Source organism: Haematobia irritans, chromosome 1 (genome assembly GCF_050003625.1).
Source record: "Haematobia irritans isolate KBUSLIRL chromosome 1, ASM5000362v1, whole genome shotgun sequence".
Lineage (NCBI taxonomy): Eukaryota > Metazoa > Arthropoda > Insecta > Diptera > Muscidae > Haematobia > Haematobia irritans.
The window spans coordinates 135893793-135912680 of NC_134397.1; the positions used below are offsets into that span (position 1 = coordinate 135893793).

At 31.2% G+C, this 18888-nt stretch overlaps 1 protein-coding gene and 1 pseudogene across 2 annotated transcripts in view; both read right to left on the reverse strand.

Moving 5' to 3' along the window:
• The window catches only part of pnt (ETS transcription factor pointed), a 594656-nt gene that overhangs the window by 46038 nt on the left and 529730 nt on the right, over nucleotides 1-18888 (reverse strand). The gene's annotated exons all lie outside the window — the stretch shown is intronic.
• Nucleotides 14741-14858, reverse strand: LOC142222784 (5S ribosomal RNA; annotated as a pseudogene).

Here is an 18888-nt window from a genome sequence, read left to right on the forward strand (position 1 = left end):
GCGATGATTAACCGGAAGTTCATATAAAATCCACTCGTATGAAAGTAAGACCCTAAGGTGTGCGTGTATGTGTGTTTGTGATGGTGCCCATCATCTAACAAAGTAAAATCTTTTACGCAAGCGCCCCAATAGATATTCTCGAAGAGCAAGGCAATTGATATAGAGGAGTTTGAATGTGTTTTTCTTTTTTTTTTGTAGAAATTTAAAACAAATCAATAAATTTCTTTAGAAATAATCTTTGAACATTTTCATTGTTTCGGAACATAGTTCTTTAGAAAATCGTTTTAGTTGAGGTGGAAAAAGAAAAGAATTTTCTTTTATTGTTTTTTTTTTTATTTCCCCCAAGAGGACACGTGTTGCCGGAAGATTTTTTGTTGTATGGTATGGGGATAGCAAATTTTTTTTTTTTTGAAGAAAGCAGGGGAGGGAATTTGATTCTGATCAATCGTTAAGCTTAACTTAATGGTAATCAAATGCCATAAAAACAACCCTGAAGACTAACAAATGCCAACATTGCTTTAAAGGTTTGTTTCTCGACGCTTCTCGTCTGATTCTGGTTAGGGAACAAAACAACAGCTGTTTGAATCCTTTTTTGTTTTTTTTTTTTGCTGCTGTTATTAAATACCTATGCATATAAGAAAATATATAATAAAAGCAACAACAACAACAGGTTTTTTTGTTGTCATTGCATAGGCGCTTCCTGTTTGTCTTCTTAGGTAATTCTATTCATTGTATAAAAAGTTTTGCTTGTTTTTGTTTTTTTCAACCATCAAAATTGTACAGAAGAGATTTGAAGTAGCGAGGGGGGGATGAATAAAAAAATGCAAAGGACCTCCTACTTCTTGTCTCGTGTTTCCTATTTACAATGGCCAAGCAGCAATAATTGTCTAACTCCCAACCCTTATTCTCAGAATCATAACTACCCTTTTACATCTTTCCTGGTGTCCAACTGTTGAGGGTTAATAGACTTAGAGAGAAAAGTACTTTATTGGACCAAGGAAACAAAAGTGTTAAGAGCGCTTTAACAAATTATGATTGTTGTCATTGTTGTCACTGTTGTTGGTGTAATCCTTTTATAATTTAAGGCTTTCGAACCTTAAGATTTCTTTCGATTGCAAACACTATTGAAACTACTTTGTATGCTTCGTCGTTGTGCCAATCTATGGCACACACCACATAAATTCACCAGAATGTCTACTGTAAATGCAATAGTCATGAATTTATCATATAATGTGTGAAAGAAGAAACATCCAATTAAAATGAAGGGCCTTTTTTCTACCTACAATAAGTCTGTCTATATAGAAAAAATAAAAGGACTGACATAAAAAAAAAAACAGAAATATGGCTAAAATAATATTTCGACCACTAAATCTACACAACACTAACCCTAGACAGCTAATCTACGTCTGGTTTTTGCAAATTTTGCTTAGCGTAGAAGACGCATTTCTCTAATATAAATATTGGAATATTGAATCTTTAGATTTAAGATAAAAACACTTCAAATATAGGCTAAGACTTATTTTGAAGATTTAGCATCTTTGGTTTAAAGTTTTTTTTTTTGGAATTAATAAAATATTGTTTACTTCCAAGTATCCGTCATAATTTGGATTTTTAAACTGGCATTTGTTTATACGTTAATAGCTTTATTAATATACCGGAAAAATAGACTGAAAATTCGATAAATGAGATCAGTATCCTAATTTTAATTTTATAGAGTCTAGATTTAAAACCAGATAGGTCGCAAAAAAATATCCTTATTTTAAAGAACCCGCATCATTGTCTCGGAATCAATACCAAAATCCTTAAAGGAAGGTCAAACTCTTTGGATACAAGTAAACTTTTTTTTTTAGTATATGGAAATGGCTCGAAATCAATGCCAAAATCCTTAAAGGAATATCAAAATCTTTGAATCTTTTTTTTTGAGTGTATGGAAATATAATATTTTATAATTTTTCTTTTATTAAATTCAGCATATTAATTTTACAAATTTGAACATCTAATTTATAGACGTCTATTGCATTAAAAAAGAGCTGCCAAAAATGTGTTTAAGTGCCCAACATCTAATTCGGAAGTCGTGCCAATTTGAATTATCTCTAATTAATTTTATATAATTGCTATAGATCCTTTTCGTATCCTTTATTAAGCCTTGTAAGTTCATTTTAATAAAGAAATTATAAAAAACCTCAGGCTACTAAATCTACACAATATTAGGGACGTATTTATTTATAATATAAATATATTAATATATAAATATAATATAAATATAAATATAAATATAAATATAAATATAAATATAAATATAAATATAAATATAAATATAAATATAAATATAAATATAAATATAAATATAAATATAAATATAAATATAAATATAAATATAAATATAAATATAAATATAAATATATAATTTTTATTTTATTAAATTCTTAGAAATTTTATTTAATTTTTTTATATTAAATTCTTATTGTTTATTGTAGTAAGAGCTTCCAAAAAAAGTAATTTAGGTACCCAACTTGTAATCCGGAAGTCGTGCCGATTTGAATCATCTCTATTTAGTTTTTTTTTGTTATATAATATCATAGCCCCTTTTCTGATCCTTTATTATGCCTTGTAAGTTCATTTTAGTAAAGAAATAAAAAAAACACAAGTATATATGGCCGTAAGTTCGGCCAGGCCGAATCTTATGTACCCACCACCATGGATAGCGTAGAAACTTCTACGAAAGACTGTCATCCACAACCGAATTACTTGGGTTGTGGTATCTTAAATCGTTTTCTAAATTGTGAGTTAGTCCATACGTGGTATATATTTATTAGACAAAAAAGATATGTGTAGGTAAGTCTACAGAGACAGAATTGAAATATGAGGGTCGCTTATATGGGGGCTATATACAATTATGAACTTGATATGGACCAATTTTTGTGTGATGGGGGATCGATTTATCTGAGCGCTATATATAAGTATAGACCGATATGGACCTATTTAGGCATGGTTGTTAACGGCCATATACTAGCACAATGTACCAAATTTCAACTGATTCGGATGAAATTTGCTCCTCCAAGAGGCTCCAAAACCAAATCTCGGGATCGGTTTATAGGGGGCTATATATGATTATGGACTGATATGAACCACTTTTGTCATGGTTGTTAAATATCATATACTACCACCACGTACTAAATTTAAACCAGATCGGATGAATTTTGCTTCTCCAAAAGGCACCGGTGGTCAAATCTGGGAATCGGTTTATATGGGGGCTATATATAATTATGGACCGATTTCGACCAATTTTTGCATGGGTGTTTGAGGCCATATATTAACACCACGTACCAAATATCACCTGAATCAGATGAATTTTGGTCTTCCAAGAGGCTCCCGAGGTCAAATCTGGGGATTGGTTTATATGGGGGCTATATATAATTATGCACCGATGTGGACCACTTTTTGCATGGTCGTTAGATACCATATACTAACACCATATATCAAATTTCAGCCGGATCGGATGAAATGTGCTTCTCTTAGAGGCTCCACAAGCCAAAGCTGGGAATCGGTTTATATGGGACTGATGTGGACTAACACCATGTACCATATACGGATCGGATGAAATTTGCTTCTCTTAGAGGGTCTGCAAGCCAAATTTGGGGGTCCGTTTATACCATTCGACCTACAAGTTTCAAGTCGATAGCTTGTTTCGTTCGGAAGTTAGCGTGATTTCAACAGACGGACGGACAGACAGATCGACTCAGAATTTCACCACGACCCAGAACATATATACCTTATGGGATCTTAGAGCAATATTTCGATGTGTTACAAACGGAATGACAAAGTTAATATACCCCCATCCTACACTGAAAAAAATATTGTCGTGAGGTCAAAGATTTCATGTCTTTAAAATACGAATACAAATTTTGCTTAGCATAGAAGACTCATTTCTCTAAAATAAAGTTATTTTCCTTGTCCAAAAGTCGATAAACTTTTCAATGAAGTCGTATTGTCCTTATAATTAAGTGATTTGACTTAAAAATGGGTATCTTAACATGAAAGAAAAAATTTATAGGCTAAGGTCAACTTGACTTAAAATTCTTTAAATTTAATGAAATTGTCTTTAAATTTGTTGTCTTTTTGCATCTTGACTACAAAGCAAAAAATCGTTCAAATATAGGACATGTTTTTCAAAACTTTATTTTAAAGAAGTTTTTTACTTCAAACATAGCATAATTTCTACTGCAAGTCGAGTCCTAATTTGGAAAATAAAGTTGCCGTTAACTCGTTTTTAAAGGACTTTGATAGCATATGAAGAAAAAAGCTGAGAAAGCGAAAAATTAAAATTTGCTTCCTAGAAGAAAGTACACAAAACCTAAATTTAAAAGAGAATTGTGTCTTAAAAGTATCCTTACTTATATTATCCGCTTCTTTGGCTCGGAATCAATACCAAATTTTTTAAAGTAAAGACAAAATCTTTGGAACCGAGTATGCTTTTTTTTCAGTGTATGGTGGAGGGCATAAAAATAAAATTTCCGATCACCAAATCTACATAAGATTTATTTCCCAGCAAAAAAAAAATGGGACAAAGGCACAACTTTAAAAGCACTTCCAAAAATGTCCTCCTAAAGATGTTCTTTATTTTAACTTCACAGGAAGTTCTTTTAATTAAATTTTTTATAACTTGCTTTTTTCATACTTTTAATGGGTAATTTAAACTTTTTTTGTTTCAAATAGGTTAAAAACAGAGTAAGAATTCATAAAATGGTACAAATAATTTAAATTTTGTCAAAAAAAAATGCTAATTCCAATCTAAAAAAAATGTGAATTTTTGAAAATATTTGAGGTCAAACGTTTCCGACAAGCATTAGAATCCATTAAAAATTATAAAAATTATTTATTTGACAAAATATAACAGAATTTTAACTTTTTTTGTCTCAAAAAGGATAAAAACATCGCTTCTGTCTCAATTTTGCACCACTTTCGGATACAAAAAGAACATTTTCACTAATTTTTTGACGACGCTTTTTTGCTGGGTTATAATATGGAAATATAAAATTTTATAATTTTTCTATTATTAAACTCAGCATATTAATCTTAGAAAATGTTCTTTTTGGATCCGGAAGTGGCGTAAAATTGGCGCAGAAGCGATGAATTTAACATGGACTTTTCATAGGACGGATGTCCACCATTTCAACAGCCGTTGCACTGAATATGCATCGCTTCTTAAGGTATGATCCGAATTCAGTGTTTTGGAAGTGACATTTTGTAGAATTTTGCCAAATAAAAATTTTTTATAATTTGTTTAAGATTTTTAATGCATTTTAACGCTTGACCTCAAATATTTTCAAAAATGCAAAATTTTTCTAGAACGGATTTAGCATTTTTTTCGACAAAATATAAATAATTTGCACCATTTTATCAATTCTTACACTATTTTTAACCTATTTGAAATAAAACAAGTGAAATTACCCATTAAAAATATGAGAAAGCGAGATATAAAAACTTAATTAAAAAAACTTCCTGTGTAGTTAATATAAAGAACATATTTGGGTGGACATTTTTGGAAGTGCTTTTAAAGTTGTGCCTTTAAAACAATTTCGATTTCTTTTTTCGCTGGGCAGTGACAACGAACTAGTGAACTAACATACCAAACTAGTTCATTGATCGAAAAAGATCTAAATTTCATTGAACTACAATGCCCAACTGAACTATCTGTTTCTCAACTAGAGAACGTTCATTGACTGCCACAGTTATCTTAATGAGATAGTTGAAAATGTTCGATACATTTATCAAATTATTGATATTGTCGCTTCCAAAGTGCAATCACCCAGCAAAAAAATTTGGAAATTCTTCCAAAGGCACAACTTTAAAAGCACTTCCTGAAGATGCACTCCCAATGATGTTTTTCATTTGAACTACCCAGGAAGTTCTTTTAATTCAATTTTTTATAACTTGGTTTTTTCATACTTTTAATCGGCAATTTTAACTTTTTTTGTTTCAAATAGGTTAAAAACAGAGTAAGAATTGATAAAATGGTACAAATCATTTAAATTTTGTCGAAAAAAATTCTAAATCCAATCTGAAAAAATTGTGAATTTTTTGAAAATATTTGAGGTCCAACGTTACCAATGCGTTAGAATCCATTAAAAGACTATAAAAATTATTTATTTGCCAAAATATAACAGAATTTTTTAATTTACATCCAAAACATTGAATTCGGATCACACCTAAAGAAGTGATGCAAATTCAGTGCAACGGCTGTTGAAATGAAGGCCTTCCGTCCTATGACAACCCAGCAAAAAATTTGGAAATTCTTCCAAAGGCACAACTTTAAAAGCACTTCCAGAAGATGCACTCTCAATGATGTTCTTTATTTGAACTACCCAGGAAGTTCTTTTAATTCAATTTTTATAACTTGGGTTTTTCATACTTTTAAGCATCAATTTTAACTTTTTTTGTTTCAAATAGGTTAAAAACAGAGTAAGAATTGATAAAATGGTACAAATCATTTAAATTTTGTTGAAAAAAATGCTAAATCCAATCTGAAAAAATTGTGAATTTTTTGAAAATATTTGAGGTCCAACGTTACCAATGCGTTAGAATCCATTAAAAAAAATCCATTAAAAGACTATAAAAATTATTTATGTGACAAAATATAGCAGAATTTTTTAATTTACATCCAAAACATTGAATTCGGATTCACACCTAAAGAAGTGATGCAAATTCAGTGCAACGGCTGTTGAAATGAAGGCCTTCCGTCCTATGACAACCCAGCAAAAAAATTTGGAAGTTCTTCCAAAGGCACAACTTTAAAAGCGCTTCCAGAAGATGCACTCCCAGTGATGTTCTTTATTTTTACTAACCAGGAAGTTCTTTTAATTCAATTTTTTATAACTTGGTTTGTTCATACTTTTAATGGGCAATCTTAACTTTTTTTGTTTCAAATAGGTTAAAAACAGAGAATTCATAAGAATTCATTAAATGGTACAAATCATTTAAATTTTGTCGAAAAAAAAGCTAAATCCAATCTGAAAAAATTGTGATTTTTTGAAAATATTTGAGGTCAAACGTTTCCGACAAGCGTTAAAATCCATTAAAAATTATAAAAATTATTTATTTGCCAAAATATCACAAAATTATTTAATTTACATCCAAAACATTGAATTCGGATCACACCTAAAGAAGTGACGCAAATTCAGTGCGACGGCTGTTGAAATGGAGAACTTCCGTCCTATGAGAAGCCCATGTTAAATTCATCGCTTCTGCATCAATTTTGCACCACTTCCGGATCCAAAAAGAACATTTGTATTACTTTTTTGGCGACGCTTTTTTTGCTGGGAAGCCCATGTTAAATTCATCGCTTCTGCGTCAATCTTGCACCACTTCCGGATCCAAAAAGAACATTTTTCTTACTTTTTTGGTGACGCTTATTTTGCTGGGCAATTTATGTTGTTTCAGGGCCTCGTCTTAAGGAATCGATGAACCCTCTCAGAGCCCTTTGGGGGAACCCATTACAAAGCAATACATCATTTTTGTTTGTCTTCTTCTTATTGTATTTCACGATTTCTTTTGATTTAGTGGATAATTATGATATGTTAATAATTTCCCTTCCTCTGCAACCAAAAATATATGCAGTGCAGTGAGAACGTGAATCTTTTTGGCAATCGTTAAAGAGATTGAATCACTACTTGTGTTTTTTTTTTTTGTTTTTCAAAGACAGAGACTGTTTGCCAACACCAACCATCGGTAGGCACGCACGCACCACCAACCACCTTTGAAAGGAGTTAACAGAGAAGACCATACGCATGCGTATAGTCCTCGAGTGGTTTTTTACATTGTAATTGGTGTTCAGATTTTATTTCTCCCCGCCCCCTTTGCATTTGGGAAAGGGTTTGCAGTTGTCGAAGAAAAAAGCCCTGGGTGGTTGATAATAATAATGATAGAAGTGATAAAAGCTATGAATCTCCATATCTTTCTAACATTATTGTTATTATGATTATTGATGTCTTTTGGGCCTATTTTTTGTTAGGTGGTTCATTCATTCGACCATTCTTTCATTCATGATTCAATTCAATCCCTAACAATTCAACCAAATCATATAATATTTTGGAATTGTTGAAAACCTCGCACGTGCTTTAACCGGAAATGCCATATATATGCTTGAGTTTTTTTTACGGTTCTCTTGTTGTATTTTTTTTTCGGGAGTTTTCATATCTACTTCTACTCAATGTAATGATAGCTCAGTCTGTTGGGTTAGTTTGTTGTGTTTCAGTTTTTGTCAAAACTACAAAAAATGAAAAAAAAAAATATTGTCAAATATTGTTGTTGTTATTGTTATATATGAAGTAGTTCCTACCTCTTTGATTCTATGTATTTTAATGTCTTGTATTTCAAGCCACCAGTTGGTTTTATATATACAATGAAGCACATACACTGTGAGAAATTAACAACTTTGATAATATATAAGGGTTGAGAGTAAGTGAGAAATTTAATCATATTCGGCGTTACCATTGAGCATTTCTGAAAAGTGGAACTAACAGTGGTAATCCTAATAAAAGGTGGCACACTATTTTCAAAAAAAGTGGCCCAAATCGAACAACACATTTGTGAACGTTTTCGAAGTTGTTTTTTTCAGATAGATCAAAATAACCACTGAAAAAAATGTGAACCCTGGTGGTGGTGGAAAAAAAATTTTAGTTATTTTTTAGAAAATTTTAATTAATTTTAGAAAATTTTGACTAAACTATATTAGAAACGCAGATGTCACGCCGATTTCACAAAAATAAGTAAATAATTTCCGACAAATTCAAGAAAATTTATTAAACAAAATTTCGTGGAGTTCAAAATTGCAAACATGTCTTTAGTGTCATACAAAGTTCACGATGCGCGAATTATATACACACAAAGAACATTTCATTAAAATTGAGCCAACGACAATTCTTCATTCATACAACGAAAAATGTCCATTAAGAGAATGAAATATTTCGTTATTAGTACGAAACTTTTCATTGTTTAACAGAAAATTCGTCATAATATTAATGGAAAATTTCGTTGTATTAACGAATTTGTTTCGTTAGCTCAATTTTAATGACACATTCTGAAATACAAATTTTAAGAAATTCTGAACTACTCTTGTCTTCAAATTTGTTGTGTTGATATTTTGTATATTTTTCAACACTTTATTTTTTTAAAGATGATTTTTGCTTGAAACATTGCATAATTTCTACTTGAAGCCGAGTATGAATTTGAAAATTTAAGTTGTCGTTAACACGTTTTTGAAGGACTTTAATAACACATGAGAAAAAAACTAAAAAAAAACGAATACATTAAAATTTATTTCTTAGAATCAAAACTCAAATTGTAAAAGAAAATTGTGGCTTAAATTTATCCTTACTTCAATTCTCCGATTCTTCGGCTCGGAATCAATACCAAACTCATTAGTCTGAAGATAAAATCTTTGGAACGGGACAAGCATTTTTTCAGTGACAATTTTATCACGAATATAGTTGGGTAGGTAGGTACACGCAAAAAATAATTCTTTCCTCCCAAACGAAATTTTAGACAAACAAAGTTCGTTTCTCATTTGCTTTTCGTTGAAAGGAAGTGTATTTGGAATAAAAGTATATACTTTTTGTGATAAACGTTTATTCTTTTCCAGGATGTAAAGACAATTTCATAAAGACTAAATACAAAAAAAAAAATTCTGGCTAATTGCATTTTCCCTCACATCTTTCTCACTTCCACGAAGTTTTTAAGTTTTTTTGCACCTTTTTCTGTAATACAAACAATGTAGAAGAAATTATACGATTTTATAATTTTTTTATATTTTTTACAATTTTTTTTACCTTTCGCCTGGATGGAGAATCGAACCGCGGACCATGCACTTTGTAAGCCAACGCACTAACCACTGGGCTACGTAGCTGTTATGGTCATCAATAGATAAATATCCATATAAGTTATATTTATATAGCATAGCTTGTGGCGCCCACGAACCGAATAAACAAAGTTTATTTAACAGAAACAAACATTTAGTTTGGCACCGTGGAGCAGTGGTTGCTACGTCCGACTTGCATGCCAAGGGTCGTGGGTTCGATCCCTGCTTCGACCAAAGTTTTTTTTTTTTTTTTTTTTTTTTTAACATATATTCCAGATATGTTCGCAAGATTCCGAAAAAATGTTCAACATTACATTGTAGTATATTAAATTTTGAACTGTAAAATCTGTCTTATTAAAGACCTAAAGTCAGAAAAGAACAGTGTTTGATGTAAACGAAATGGACTGTGTTGTTGTTTCAAAAATAACTTGTTTTATTGAAAAAATAAAAATTTTGTAACAAACGAATTTTTTTGGTGATAAAAGTTTAAAAATTTCGAAGCAATTCAAAAAACTCTAACAAAAGAAAAACGTTTTCGGTACACGTTTTCCAAACGTTATTTTTCTTTGCGTGTATAGACTATTCAGTCCATCGTGATACCAAAGTGGTGGAATTTTTTCTTCTCACTATGTGCTTCCCGATTCCATGTTTAGTTGATCTCCTTTTTACAGCCGAGTCTGAACCAGCATTCACATTGCGGTGAAACCATTTAGAGTACCTTTGAAACACTACGAAATATCACTAGAATTACTGATCCACCGCTGAAAAACTGTTTGGTTTTCGGTCGAACATTGGGATTGAACCCAGGACCCTCTGTAACAGATTGGCTGATAAGTTCCCGGTCTAACAAAGAAAAACACATTTTTTTTCAAAATTCGTTTTTATTATTCAACATAGTTCACTTCAAGAGCGATACAACGATTATAACGATCTTCCAATTTTTTGATACCATTCTGGTAGTACTCCTTCGGTTTTTCCTCAAAATAGGCCTCAGTTTCGGCGATCACCTTTTCACAGCAGCCAATTTTTTCCCCTGCGATCATCCTTTTGAGGTCTGAGAACAAGAAAAAGTCGCTGGGGGCCAGATCTGGAGAATACGGTGGGTGGGGAAGCAATTCGAAACCCAATTCATGAATTTTTGCCATCGTTCTCAATGACTTGTGGCACGGTGCGTTGTCTTGGTGGAACAACACTTTTTATACCCTCCACCATAGGATGGGGGTATATTAACTTTGTCATTCCGTTTGTAACACATCGAAATATTACGTATAGCCCCCATATAAAGGGACCCTCAGATTTGGATTGCGGAGCCTCAAAGAGAACCAAATTTCATCCGATCCAGCTGAAACTTGGTACATGATGTTGGTATATGGTCTCTAACAACCATGCAAAACGTGGTCCACATTTGTCCATAATTATATATAGCCCCCATATAAACCGATCCCCAGATTTGGCTTGCGGAGCCACAAAGAGAACCAAATTTCATCCGATCCAGCTGAAACTTGGTACATGATGTTGGTATATGGTCTCTAACAACCATGCAAAACGTGGTCCATATCGGTCCATAATTATATATAGCCCCCATATAAACCGATCCCCAGATTTGGCTTGCGGAGCCTCAAAGAGAATCAAATTTCATCCGATTCGCCTGAAATTTGGTACATGATGTTGGTATATGGTATCTAACAACCGTGCAAAAATTGGTCCACATCGGTTCATAATTATATATAAGCCCCATATAAACCGATCCCGAGATTTGGCTTGCGAAGTCTCCAAAATTCATCCGATTTAGTTGAAATTTGGAACGTAGTGTTTGTATATGGCCGCTAACAACCATACCAAAATTGGTCCATATCGGTCTATAGTTATATATAGCTGATCTCCAATCACATAAAAATTGGTCCATATCGGTTCATAATCATGGTTGCCACTCGAGCCAAAAATAATCTACCAAAATTTTATTTCTATAGAAAATTTTGTAAAAATTTTATTTCTATAGAAAATTTTGTACAAATTTTATTTCTATAGAAAATTTTGTTAAAATTTTATTTCTTTAGAAAATTTTTGTTAAAATTTTATTTCTATAGAAAATTTTGTCAAAATTTTATTTCTATAGAAAATTTTGTCAAAATTTTATTTCTATAGAAAATTTTGTTAAAATTTTATTTCTATAGAAAATTTTGTTAAAATTTTATTCGGTTCATAATCATGGTTGCCACTCGAACCAAAAATAAACTACCAAAATTTTATTTCTATAGAAAATTTTGTTAAAATTTTATTTCTATAGAAAATTTTGTTTAAAATATTATTTCTATAGAAAATTTTGTCAAAATTGTATGTCTATAGAAAATTTGGTCAAACTGAATTATATACGTATTTGATCGATCTTTTTTGATTTAATATATACCACGTATGGACTTACATACAATTTAGAAGACGGTATTAGGAGGTTTTAATATACCTTACCATCGGCAAGCGTTAACTCAACTGAAGTAATTCGATTGTGGATGGCAGTGTTTAGAAGAAGTTTCTACGCAATCCATGGTGGAGGGTACATAAGCTTCGGCCTGGACGAATTTACGGCCGTATATACTTGTTTCTTCTTCATATGGGACCGTTTTGTCGCGATTTCGACCTTCAAACGCTCCAATAACGCCATATAATAGTCACTGTTGATGGTTTTTCCCTTCTCAAGATAATCGATACAAGTTATTCTATGCGCATCCCAAAAAACAGAGGCCATTACTTTGCCAGCGGACTTTTGAGTCTTTCCACGCTTCGGAGACGGTTCACCGGTCGCTGTCCACTCAGCCGACTGTCGATTGGACTCAGGAGTGTAGTGATGGAGCCATGTTTCATCCATTGTCACATATCGACGGAAAAACTCGGGTGTATTACGAGTTAACAGCTGCAAACACCGCTCAGAATCATCAACACGTTGTTGTTTTTGGTCAAATGTGAGCTCGCGCGGCACCCATTTTGCACAGAGCTTCCGCATATCCAAATATTGATGAATGATATGACCAACACGTTCCTTTGATATCTTTAAAGCCTCTGCTATCTCGATCAACTTAATTTTACGGTAATTCAAAATCATTTTGTTGATTTTTTTGATGTTTTCGTCGGTAACCACCTCTTTCGGGCGTTCACCGTCCTCCGCGCTCATTTCACCACGCTTGAATTTTGCATACCAATCAATTATTGTTGATTTCCCTGGGGCAGAGTCCGAAAACTCATTATGAAGCCAAGTTTTTGCTTCCACTATATTTTTTCCCTTCAGAAAAAAGGATTTTATCAAAACACGAATTTTTTCCATTTTTTTCTCAATAACAAAAGTTGCTTCACAAAGACGCTCTATCTCACAAACTAATTGACTTACAGATGTAAAATTTTGACACGATGGCAAAAATTCATGAATTGGGCTTCGAATTGCTTCCCCACCCACCGTATTCTCCAGATCTGGCCCTTAGCGACTTTTTCTTTTTCTCAGACCTCAAAAGGATGCTCGCAGGGAAAAAATTTGGCTGCAATGAAGAGGTGATCGCCGAAACTGAGGCCTATTTGGAGGCAAAACCGAAGGAAGGTCGTTATAATCTTCAGCTCAATATATATGCAACAATCAATTATTTCTTTCAGTGTAAATGATAATGTGTTTCTGCGTATATGTATTTGGGATTCAATTTTTATATTGTTTTTTTTTTTTTTTTTTTTTGGCCATAAGCAAGTAATTCTGCTTGAGGTTTTGTTTGATTTCCGTTTTTGAAATATGATGACACTTCTTGTCCAAAACAAAAAACAAAAAAAAAAAGAAGAACACCATACCAATATAAGGAGAGACAAAATCAGACTTTAGATGTAAATGTGAATACAATACCACAAACCAAACACACATCACACATTATGTTGGCAAAGAAATTTATGATTTAATATTTAAATCTTATGTTGAGAGAATTTTAATTGGAAATCATTTCTGTCGAATGGCTGTCCAAAGTGCTGGACTCTAGTTAGGTGGTAGTTGCCGTTTGGCTTTGGATTAAAAATTGTGATATCTCTTATTAAATGTCATCGATTATGTTATAAATTTAACATTTTAAAGGACTTACCTTTTATGGCTGTCTACCAAAGACAGGGGTCATTAAACGTTTTGATTGATTTGGCTAAGCAAGAACAGACGGACAGAAGGCTATCATATATAAATAATATGGAAATTATTAAAATAAACATTGGCAGGTGCCAAAAGAACTAACACTGCTTTTTAGAGTACAGATTTTTATCTACATTGTGTGGCGTTTTTAAATTTAAGGAAATCCGTTATTTAAAAAGAAAAAATCGTTGAGGATTTTATTGTAATGCATTTTTTGAAATAGTGGTATGGTTTACAATAAGTTCGTGTATTTGTATGAAAGAAACCGCTTGAAACTTGTCATTTAGTGCACCAATCGTTTTAGAATAGAATTCGATGTTCTACTGTCGGTCCGCCCGTTTGTTCTTGCCTTTATTTTTTGTCTGCTCAAAATGTATATATAGCACGGTTAGGTTAGGTTAGGTGGCAGCCCGATGTATCAGGATCACTTAGACTATTCAGTCCATTGTGATACCACATTGGTGAACTTCTCTCTTATCACTGAGTGCTGCCAGATTCCATGTTAAGCTCAATGACAAGGGACCTCCTTTTTATAGCCGAGTCCGAACGGCGTTCCACATTGCAGTGAAACCACTTAGAGAAGCTTTGAAACCCTCAGAAATGTCACCAGCATTACTGAGGTGGGATAATCCACCGCTGAAAAACTTTTTGGTGTTCGGTCGAAGCAGGAATCGAACCCACAACCTTGTGTATGCAAGGCGGGCATGCTAACCATTGCACCACGGTGGCTCCCAAAATAATGCCAACAACACGCGGTGTTCCCAAGCGGTCCCCATCTAAGAACTAACCGCGCCCGATGCTGCTTAATTTCGGTGATCGGACGAGAACCGATGTACTCAGCGTGGTATGGTCGTTGGCCACTCGTGCCAAAAATAATCTATCAAAATATGAAGAGAATTTTACGAAAAATCTATCAAATTTAAAAAAAAAATATTTTGAAGTTTTTGATCAAAATTTGAATTCTCTAGATAATTTTGTCGAAATTTCATTTCTAAAAAAAGTTTTGTCAAAATTATAATTCTCTAAAAAAATTTTTGTCAAAATTTTATTTTTATAGAACATTTTTGTCAAAATTTTATTTCTATAAAACATTTTTTAAAAATTTTATTTCTAGAGAAAATTTTGTCATAATTTTATTTCTCTAGAAAATCTTGTGAAAATTTATATCTCTACAAAATTTAGACAAAATTTTAGTTCTATAAAACATCTTGTTGAAAAATTTTGACAATATTTTAGTTCTCTAGAATTTTTTTTTTTCGAAATTTTAGTTCTCTAAAAAATGTTGTAAAAATTTTATTTGTTTACAGAAAATATTATCAAAATTTTATTTTTATAGAAAATTTTGCCGAAATTTATCTCTATAGAAAATTATGTCAAAATTTATCTCTATAGAAAATTTGATCAAAATTTTATTTCTATAGAAAATATTGTCAACATTTTATTTTTATATAAATTTATTTTTATAAAATTTATCTCTGTAGAAAATGTTGACAAAATTTGATTTCTTTAGGAAATCTTGTGAAAATTATATCTCTACAAAATTAAGCAAAATTTTAGTTCTCTAAAATATCTTGTTAAAAAGTTTTGACAACATTTTAGTTCTTTAGAAAATTTTGTCAAAATTTTATTTCTATAGAAAATATTGTCAAAATTTTATTTTTATAGCAAATTTTGCCAAAATTAATCCCTGTAGAAAATTTTGTAAAAATTGTTTTCTATAAAAATTGATATACATCGTACTTGGAGAGGAATATTTTGCAAAAACCTACCAAAATATTAAGAATTCTACCATTCTACTAAACTGTAGAAAATCTAGCATTTGTACCACTTGTGGCAACCGTAATATATAGGATTTTACTTTAACTCAATCCCCATTGATTTTGGGGAAAAGTCGGATTAGATTTAGTTATAGCTGAACAAAGATAAGCAAACGACCATTGTATATCGGAAACTTTTGATCTATTGATCTAAATTTTAAGAAAATAATTTTTAAAGCAAACATAATGAACGAATATTCGGCGCAGTTTATTCGGCGCAAATTTCGAAACATTTTTATGTATTAATTTTGACGTTATTAAGCATAAAAACGTCGAAAAGACAAAAAAATAGAAGTAATATGAACACGGTTGCCACAGTTGGTAGAATTCTACTAAAATGGTAGAATTTTATAATTCTATTAAAATGGTTTACTGTTTGGTAAATTGGTAAAATTTTGGTAGATTTTGCAAAATATACCTCTCCAAATAAGAGGTACATCAACTTTCCGTAGAAATACAAATTTGACCAACTTTTCAATAAAAATAAAATTTTGAGAAAATTTTCTGTAGAAATAAAATTTTGACAAAAATTTTCTATAGAAATAAAATATTGACAAAATTTTCCATAGAAATAAAATTTTGTCAAAATTTGCTATAGAAATAAAATGTTGATAAAATTTTCTATACAAAAAAAAAAAAATTGACAAAATTTTCTATAGAAATAAATTTGTGACAAAATTTTCTATAGAAATAAAATTGTGACAAAAATTTTTACAGAAATAAAACTTTGACAACATTATCTATAGAAATAAAATTTTGTTAAAATTTTCTATAGAAATAAAATTTTGACATATTTGTCAAAATTTTCTATAGAATTAAATTTTGACAAAATTGTCAAAATTTTCTATAGAAATAAAATTTTGACAAAATTTTCTGTAAAAACAAAATTATCTATAGAAATAAAATTTTGACAAAATGTTCTATAGAAAAAAATTTTGACAAAATTTTTTACAGGAATAAAATTTTGACAAAATTTTCTGTAGAAATAAAATTTTGACAAAAATTTCTATAGAAATAAAACTTTGACAAAAGTATCTATAAAAATAAAATGTTGTCAAAATTTTCTATAGAAATAAAATTTTGTCAAAATTTTCTATAGAAAAAAATTTTGACAAAATTGTCAAAATTTCTTATAGAAATAAAATTTTGACAAAATTTTTTATAGGAATAAAATTTTTAAAAAATTTTCTATATAAATAAAATTTTGACAAAATTTTCTGTAAAAATAAAATTTGGCAAAATTTTCTATAAAAATAAAGTTTTGACAAAATTTTCTGTAGAAATAAAATTTTGTCAAAAATTTCTATAGAAATAAAACTTTGACAAAATTATCTATAGAAATAAAATTTTGTCAAAATTTTGAATAGAAATAAAATTTTTACAAAATTTTCTACATAAATAAAATCTTGACAAAATTTTCTGTAAAAATAAAATTTTGACAAAATCTTCTAAAGAAATAACCCAACAAAAACCACACTTGAACCCTCCGAAAAAAGGTTTTACATTGATAGCCGGCTTATGCCGAAATAAATTCGAAACAAACATATCTCTTTTCCTATGCCACTGTCAAATCATCGATTATTTCGGCATAAGCCGGCTATCAATGTAAAACCTTTTTTCGGAGGGTTCAAGTGTGGTTTTTGTTGGGTTTAATAAACTGCCTGAATTTATTCTGATAATTGGTTGATAGTTTTGCTGCAAGTAGAGGATGCTGATGAGGAATGTGGTAATTCCGAAACGTGCGTCCATCCAACCATCTTGCAGTCTATAGGGCTTTGCCCAAATAAATTTGACAAACATTCTTTTCCTCTGTTGGTTAAGCTACTCTTGTAGTTTAGTCAATGTATGGTTTTAAGCTGAAATAAAAAAACAACAACAAGAAATAACTTTTTGACAAAAATTTCAATAGAAATAAAATCTTGACAAAATTTTCTATAGAAATAAAATTTTGACAAAATTTTCAATAGAAATAAAATTTTGACAAAATTTTCTATAAAAATAAAATGTTGACAAAATTTTCTATAAAAATAAAGTTTTGGCAAAATTTTCTATAAAAATAAAATTTTGGCAAAATTGTCTATAGAAATCAAATTTTGACAAAATTTTATATAGTAATAAAATTTTAAGTTTGGTACATTTTTGGTAAGTGTTTCATAGAATTTTGGTAGATTATTTTTGGCACGAGTGGCATTCGTGAATATGAAACAAGCGCTAGTTTTGACAAATTCAATAAGTGGGAGACTATTTAGTGCAACCTCGCTCCCTTACAAAGTAGCAATAAATTTTAATGCGAAATACACTAAAAACAACGTGCCCAGTTCCAAATGTTGTGACTTTACACTATCGAATTTGGCATTGATTTCGAACCAAAGATGTGGAGATGAAATAAGGATAGCATTAACCCAGATATGCCGACCGTACTACATGTAGTATACCTGTTATGTTCAGGTTTCTGCGTTTACAGTGCTTTACATTTTCTAATCTACTTGTTGGTGTGCTAAGGAATAAAGGGTGATTCTTTTGAGGTTAGGATTTTCATGCATTAGTATTTGACAGATCACGTGGGATTTCAGACATGGTGTCAAAGAGAAAGATGCTCAGTATGCTTTGACATTTCATCATGAATAGACTTACTAACGAGCAACGCTTGCAAATCATTGAATTTTATTACCAAAATCAGTGTTCGGTTCGAAATGTGTTTCGCGCTTTACGTCCGATTTATGGTCTACATAATCGACCAAGTGAGCAAACAATTAATGCGATTGTGACCAAGTTTCGCACTCAGTTTACTTTATTGGACATTAAACCAACCACACGAATGCGTACAGTGCGTACAGAAGAGAATATTGCGTCTGTTTCTGAGAGTGTTGCTGAAGACCGTGAAATGTCGATTCGTCGCCGTTCGCAGCAATTGGGTTTGTGTTATTCGACCACATGGAAGATTTTACGCAAAGATCTTGGTGTAAAACCGTATAAAATACAGCTCGTGCAAGAACGGAAGCCGAACGATCTGCCACAACGTCGAATTTTCAGTGAATGGGCCCTAGAAAAGTTGGCAGAAAATCCGCTTT